Genomic DNA, 7,240 nt, shown 5'->3' on the forward strand with positions numbered 1-7,240 from the left:
GAAAATTAATTATATAGAAATAATTACAAATCTTATCATAAACTTTCATAATAAGGTAAGACATTTTTATGAAACGTTAGAAGATGGGAGGATAGTTAGGAATAACGTCATTTGGCTCATAATTTTGCTGATACAAATCAATTACATTAGCTATCCAAAATAGTCGTTGTTATTAAAATGCAATGCTCTATTAGAGTTTCCTAGTCGTAAAGTCGATCAAATCTTAGATAATTGAGAGTTTTATACCCCAGTAAGACGTAGTTTGGAGCTTTTTGAAGACATACGCTTAATACACTGTGAATGAACAAATGAATTTGAGATCTTCGATTTCAGAATGTTGGACAATTTTATTAATTTCAAGTGAGTTTGAATCTTTTTACATCCACTGTTTATAACAAATACTAGAAAGATACTGATATGTTCGCGCATACTAAAGAATATGAGTTTATTACCTTTTGAAATCAGACAGAGTGAGGGAGATAGAGTTTTTAGAGAGTCCCATGTGACCGAAGTCAATAAAATTATTTGTTTTTGATAATTGTAAGCACGTCGCACAGTGCATTACCTAGTTTCAGTTTCCACATTCCCAAATCACTCTTTTAAAGCAGAATTCCATATAATTCAAAAATCTGTTTCCGAGGTATTAGTCATTTTTAAGCCGATAAATCGTATCTATCTTTACTGCATTTTCAATAGTACCTTTGAATATATCAAATACAATCGATTCGGAAATACCATCAGTTCTCCCAAGTCAAACAACGGTCCCAACTTCATCTTCAGTTGTCAAGAGTCCGGACTTAATTTTTCGTTTTGTCGGCAGAAAAATTGCCTCCTTCCAGTACTGCTCGCCTAATCGGGTTCATAGAACCGGAGAAACCTTGAACTTTTATCTGATCAAGATCTCTCAGCTCAGCTCTATGTATCTCCCGAGTGGAACATACATATCCAAGCGTTTAGAGATTTAAAATAGTTCGCATATAATTTGCATATTCATATTCCATTGCATATAATGGCATAATAAACGTAATAACAACAGCAATTCCATCCACAAAATGTACGCATGCGCTGAAATAAATTTAAATTGTGATTTTATGATAATGTGTGTACTTTGGCGCTCTTATTACATTTGTGTATTGCTCCCATTTCTGCTACCAGCAGCATTGTTCTGTTGCAACAGTCAGCCATCGAAGAGATGCAATTTTTCACTTTTTATCGCAAACTTTTTTTCTTTTCTTATTCCACTTTGTTAAGGCATATGAGCGCCTTACAATGAGTCTGCACCAGTGGGGTTCCAATGCAGGCGATCACAGAAACAATTTCGGTCATTCCAGTTTATACAGCGGGCTGTTTCGATTCGTCTGCGCATAACTATTCACATAGGTACATATATCCCATTAAGCATTCAGTTTCGGCGGCTAGTTGGTGCACCGCTGAGTTTTCATTGTGACTTCGAATCGATTTCCGCGGATGACCGTCGCTATTGTTGTTTCTGTTGTTGCAATTGTTGCTAGGCCGTGGTGATATTTTTAGTTATTTTTATTCTTTATTACCAGTGCGGACCGTCGATTGAATTTTGAATTCCTAGTTTGAATATATTCAACAGCAAAAGTTTGGTTAGATTAAGTGAATGATAATGTCAATTATTAAGTCAGTTTGTATTCCAGCGAAGCCCTGGTTCCAGGTGATTCCAGGTGCAAAAGTTGTAACGATGCAAGATAATTATTAGATTATGAATCCCTTGTTTCATATGTCATCCATCTCGTCAAAAGAGGGTTCTTCAACCATTAAGCAAATTTCAATAGAATTTTTCTTAAAGCATATTTACAGAACTTTTTCTATTCGAGATTAGTAAAGTTTCTTTGAATTTGAGATATAGAAAACCTTTTGAAAAATTTTGGAAAACACTTTTCCGTAATATTTTAAAATTTAAACAAAAAATGAAGCATGTTGAGCAAAGAAATGTCGGTTGCGTTCGTACCACAACTTCCTTACACGCTATCAGTGTTTGGTTTTATTATCGTAGATATCCTGCTGTTTTCATTGTTATTGCAGTACTCGCGTCGATATAACCGACATTTTTGTTGTTGGCATTGTTATTCAGTTTTCATGCAGCTTCCGAATCAATTTAATTGTTTTCGCCAATTTTACAGCATTGAAGTTCTTCTGTGCCTTCATCGCAGCATGCTGCGTCATCCTGCCGATTTTCGTATCTAATTTTGTTTGCTTTTTATGATGCGCATCTATGGTGTTGTTGTTTGCAATGTTATTGTTGTTATTACTTGATGTTGTATTGTAATTGCGCTAGTTGATATTCGCCTAGTTTATCTGAAATTTATTGATTTCAATTTCGTAATCTGCGTGTAGGAGGCTGGCTACAAGAATTTGCAAATAATTGAATCGCCGGTGAAGAGATGTAGGACTGAAATAATGAGAGAGAAGCGAATAATTGCTATTTGGAAGATTTGTTGGCGATAAATCAAAATTGACAGTTATTATTAAGCATCGAAGCTTGCTAACACTAAACTAAGATCTAAAAAATATGATACTTGGCATTCAATGAAAATGTTCTCGCATGTCGGATATGAAGAAGTTACGGAAACAATAGTGCGGCCAAAGAAAATCCAGTAGATGGATCACAGGAGGAGCCGGCTAATAAAATAACGGTAATTTGCTACGAATAAGATAAATTAGCGGAGCGACTTCATATAGTAGTAAACTCATGAATACATGGTACCTTCTGTTAAGTCTACTAAGATTTGCGATGTTGAAATAAGGTCGCTCTCTCCATATCCTACCTCGAAATGGTGTAAAATTGGTTACTTACTCTTCAGAATCAGAAACCAGACAAAATGCCTTCGGTGATCGGTTTCATACTATCCCCATGGTAATTCCCATTCCTATGTACACAAAAGAAAAAAGCAAAACAATCAAACCAATCAAATATCCACTTGCTTAAACTAAGTTTATGGGTAAAAATATATTAGTTCTCATGGAAATAAGTAATTGAGTACATACTGATAAGGTGGATGATATATATATAGTAGATAAGAATACTTGTGTCATTGCACTCAGTTGAACGGTTACGATTATTTATAACTATCCACGCTTTGCTACGCTCATAAATGACTTCTATTTACTCACCATTATACGCTTTCTTCGAAGTTCTGATAAGATTAGGACTATAGTAAATTTGTTTATTTGGTTTCTTATCACCGCTCACTTGCCAGCCCAATCTGGTGCTCCCTTTATGACTAACCTTACGTAAGAGTATACATAAATAACTGCTTTGTGCCATATCAAGAGAGTCATATATTGAATGGAGACTTTATCTAATGGCACATACTTTGCGTAATATTAAATTCATGTGCGTAGAAATGATTTTATTAAAATTTAAGTGCTGAGTTATTCAGTTTGACTCAGCAGCTCGTTGATGTAAGACGTGTGTGTCCACTGGGAACTCCAGTATTGGGGCCTTACCGGACAGTATTAAAAAATTTGATTCCTTTGGATTTTTGGGGTGAATAGTTTTGAAGAAAAGTGTGAAGAATACGTAAAGTTCTGATTTTTGAGTAGTACAAAATGTAGGAGCAGATTTTGGTTAGAAAAATGACAATATATTAAAAAATAGCGAAGGGTTAAAGTTCAGCGTTACATTTATGAATGTTAGAGAGTTATACGGAAAAATAAATGAACAAAATGAACAGGACTAGAAAGCTCAGTAATTTTACGTTCAAGACAACTAGCCTATATAGAAATAAGACTTCTAAGCAGATTTCTGATAATGTGGTTTGTGGATAAATGAGAAAGTTGTCAAGCTTGTAGAGGTGAAGTAGAAATTGGATGAGCAGAACCAGTGCTTGGTTAATAAGTAGTCAACTTGGCGATTTTTTAGGATATTCCGCATTCTGACTACTGTATTATATTTTTATTAAAGAACGATTTGCTCGGATTACTTTTATTTATTGATTCAATTAAAATAGTAATAAGGGAGTTTTAATGATTTGGAGGAACTAGAGCTGATTTGATTTTTCTATTAGTTATTAACTTTGTTATCTCATTTATTTCAGTGATCTACAACTTGACCCACTAAATGTTCAAATAGAAATAGAAAATCTACAAAAGAAAAAATATGCTGAAAATTATTTTATTTCCTTCTAGCTAAGAATACACGTTTCTTATTGATTTTTAAAACATTTGAAATAACACTAAATGATCTTAGTTGATAAACCTTTTTAATTTTTTTTTCTTTTTCGAACACGATTCGGATGATTTATCGGCAAATTCTGCGTTAATAGGCGACAATTAATATATCCTTGCCGAAGATCGAAGCAAACATATAGCAAAAATTGGGCTTCGTAACTCAACTGCCAGTGGATTAAATAATAATTTGAATAAATTTATCGATAGCAAACATATTTGACAAATACTATATATGATAATATGTATACTGAAAGAGCTTAACTAAGAAGTTGACGATTATATTCCTGACATTGTCAACATATTTTTGTAACTAAAGTCGATAAATGTATCAACAGCAAACATAATTGATAAATACTATATACTTAAATATGTATACATATATAAAGAGATTAGTTAAGGTTAAGAGTTGACGTTTATATTCCTGCACATTGTAAAAATGTTTTAAGTGGTGTACTTGAAAAACTTATAAAATCCAAAAACCTTTAATAAATTAGCAGCAGAGCCATAGTAAACTTGAAAAGCGGGTCTGTTCTGTACAAAAATAGTCAACGATCTTGCACAAATCATTCATGAAAGATATGTAAAGAGCTTTAGAACTTCCTAAAAAAATTAACTTGACAAACTCCTTGTTATTAAAAAATCCTTAAATTTTTTATGCTATGAAATGTATTTTATAACACTAAATAAATATGTTTATTAATAAAAACTGTAATTAGTATTGCAGCAAAAGTATTAGAATGCTCTTTAAACTATATTTAGTGCAAAAAATATTTCACCATACTTTGAAAGAGAAAAGCTTTAGAAAGCTTTATGTTACCTAATCGAATATGCAATTAGAGCTTTAGAAAGCTCTAAATATAAAAAGTGTATTTTATTTTTTTAATACTACTTTAAAATGAAAATTTTAATTAATTTGGTAATAAAAATAAATATGTATCATATAATATATATCTTTTATTTAAAACTTTGTAATCTAACAGTGGCCATCAAAATAAAAGTTGACTAGAAGCCCTTATCTCACCTTTATTTTAAGCTCATTTATTCTCTTCACGAAGCATCAATAGTTTGATGTTTGGAAGATGCAGTTGCCATTTAAGAATGCATTAACCTTCTCAAGATACTTAAAACAGGTGTCACTTATCACTCGTGACATCATGACTTGTGACCAAATTTAGCGTGAAAACATTGACAACACAACACCTACACCGATCTGTGGCAAAAGCAGCGACTATCCTATGAATAACTAAATTGTACGTTTACAAGCTGGCAACTGCTGGTGAAGGTAACTGTGCCACTTTTAGTGTCATAAAAATGCAGTCTCAAATTGATTAAGTTGCAATAACGTAACTGCGTCTACTGGATGCCAAGCATCTGTTGTATCTTATTTAGGTTAAGGTGAATCATGCATTGAGTGTGACAGACGGAACATTGTATTTGGTGTAAGCCATGGTCGGAATTTCCAAATCAATGGTATATTCTAAATTAAAACATTTAAAATTTATTTTATAATATATACAAATTTTAACAGTTTAAATACTTCAGTAAAGTACATTTTTTAACGCTTTGCCTTTCTTTTTTTTCTTATTCCTGTAATATAATATATTTGTATATTCTCTTATCTTAGCTTTCTAATTTTTTCTCTTTTGCAAAGCATCCTTTCTGCACCACCCAAATTAGCGCTTGTTGCACGTTGTAATTACAAATATCGCCAACGGTTGATCTTTCATCCACCCCATCATTGACTGGTTTGCCGCCACTAGCATGTTGGTTTTGCAGTTTTGTCGCAGCTGTGCTAGCCGACATGCATTTAATTAAATGTCGAAAAAATGTTGAAAAGTTGTAATGAAGAGTCTTGGACACTAACTTATAGCGGCAAAAATGTAGATTGACAATGACAGATAGTAGATGATGTGACGGTGGCACGACGATATGTAGTTTGTGGTAAAAAATGGTTTATATGTCAGCTCTATTTTATGGGTTGAACAGTTTAATTTCATAATAGTCTGTCTTGTTTTTTACTCTCAAACTTATAAAAAATAAAACTGATTCGAGAAATAATTTACGTCATTCAATTCTTTACATTGTTGAGTTATATGCCATCTCAGATGTCGAACAGATTGACACCCTTGACACAAGGACGGTCCCCACTTTTTGGAAGCTGTTTTATGAATGAACCAGCTCACTTCTATTAAACTATCTATACACATATATTTACCATCATAAGACACTGTGCGCCGCATCAAGGTGGCAGGAATGGCCGCCAGGCTGGCAGGTGGTGCAAAGTAGCAGAAAAGTGGCTTCTCCAAGGAATTGAGCTTCAGTTGCTACTTAAATAAGCAAATCAATAATCGGTGCCTGCAACTGTTTGCCTTTACCTAGGAACATACACTCACCTCTACATTGCGCTAGGCCTCCAACTAAGCACACAGGTGAACTTGTACGCTCCGACGGTGCTGCACATGCCTTCAAGTCAAAACACTGAGCTGCCTCTTGCCGCAGTGATTGTCGCGATTAACCTTTTGCATTTGCGCATCGATCGCATTTTCCTGCACACATATTTACATTTTGATCGTACGCGCATGCCCTTTGCAATGCAGTGCCTTGTGCCCTCAGCTGATCGGTATCTTATAATTCATGCGCATGCCTGCGCAAATAAATAGTTATGCGCGTAAATATACAAGACTCGAGTGTGACTACTTCATGGGGAGTCACTGCGTGGCTCATCAGTTGCGCTTCACATATTTTAACTCGCAACCGAGTTCTGACTTCGACCCGGACCTGCCCTCACATTATTATCTCGTTGATCTTTTAATCGCTGTGACTGCAATGTGCGTTCCTGCGGTGAAGTTTTAGCACCTTCGTAATGCATTGAATACCCCGGGTCAGCTTTGAGGAGCTGTGTGCGCATGCATTATGGTATAATATACAGTATGCAATAGTTTGTAGTTGGATTAGGTGATTGCACCTTTTGCAAGATTTAATACAATCGAGGCATATGTAAACCGACGAAGGTTACTACCATATTCATTCCTTTACTTCA

The 7,240-nt window shown here is 34.4% G+C and overlaps 1 long non-coding RNA gene across 1 annotated transcript; it reads left to right on the forward strand.

The window, feature by feature from the left end:
• The first annotated feature begins 3,323 nt into the window (after positions 1–3,323).
• LOC114804834 (uncharacterized) lies at positions 3,324–5,144 on the forward strand. The gene is made up of 2 exons (XR_003752952.2): positions 3,324–3,517; positions 4,068–5,144. It is a non-coding gene; the product is annotated as an uncharacterized LOC114804834 (long non-coding RNA).
• Positions 5,145–7,240: the final 2,096 nt, after the last annotated feature.

Source organism: Zeugodacus cucurbitae, chromosome 6 (assembly GCF_028554725.1).
Source record: "Zeugodacus cucurbitae isolate PBARC_wt_2022May chromosome 6, idZeuCucr1.2, whole genome shotgun sequence".
Classification (NCBI taxonomy): Eukaryota; Metazoa; Arthropoda; class Insecta; order Diptera; family Tephritidae; genus Zeugodacus; species Zeugodacus cucurbitae.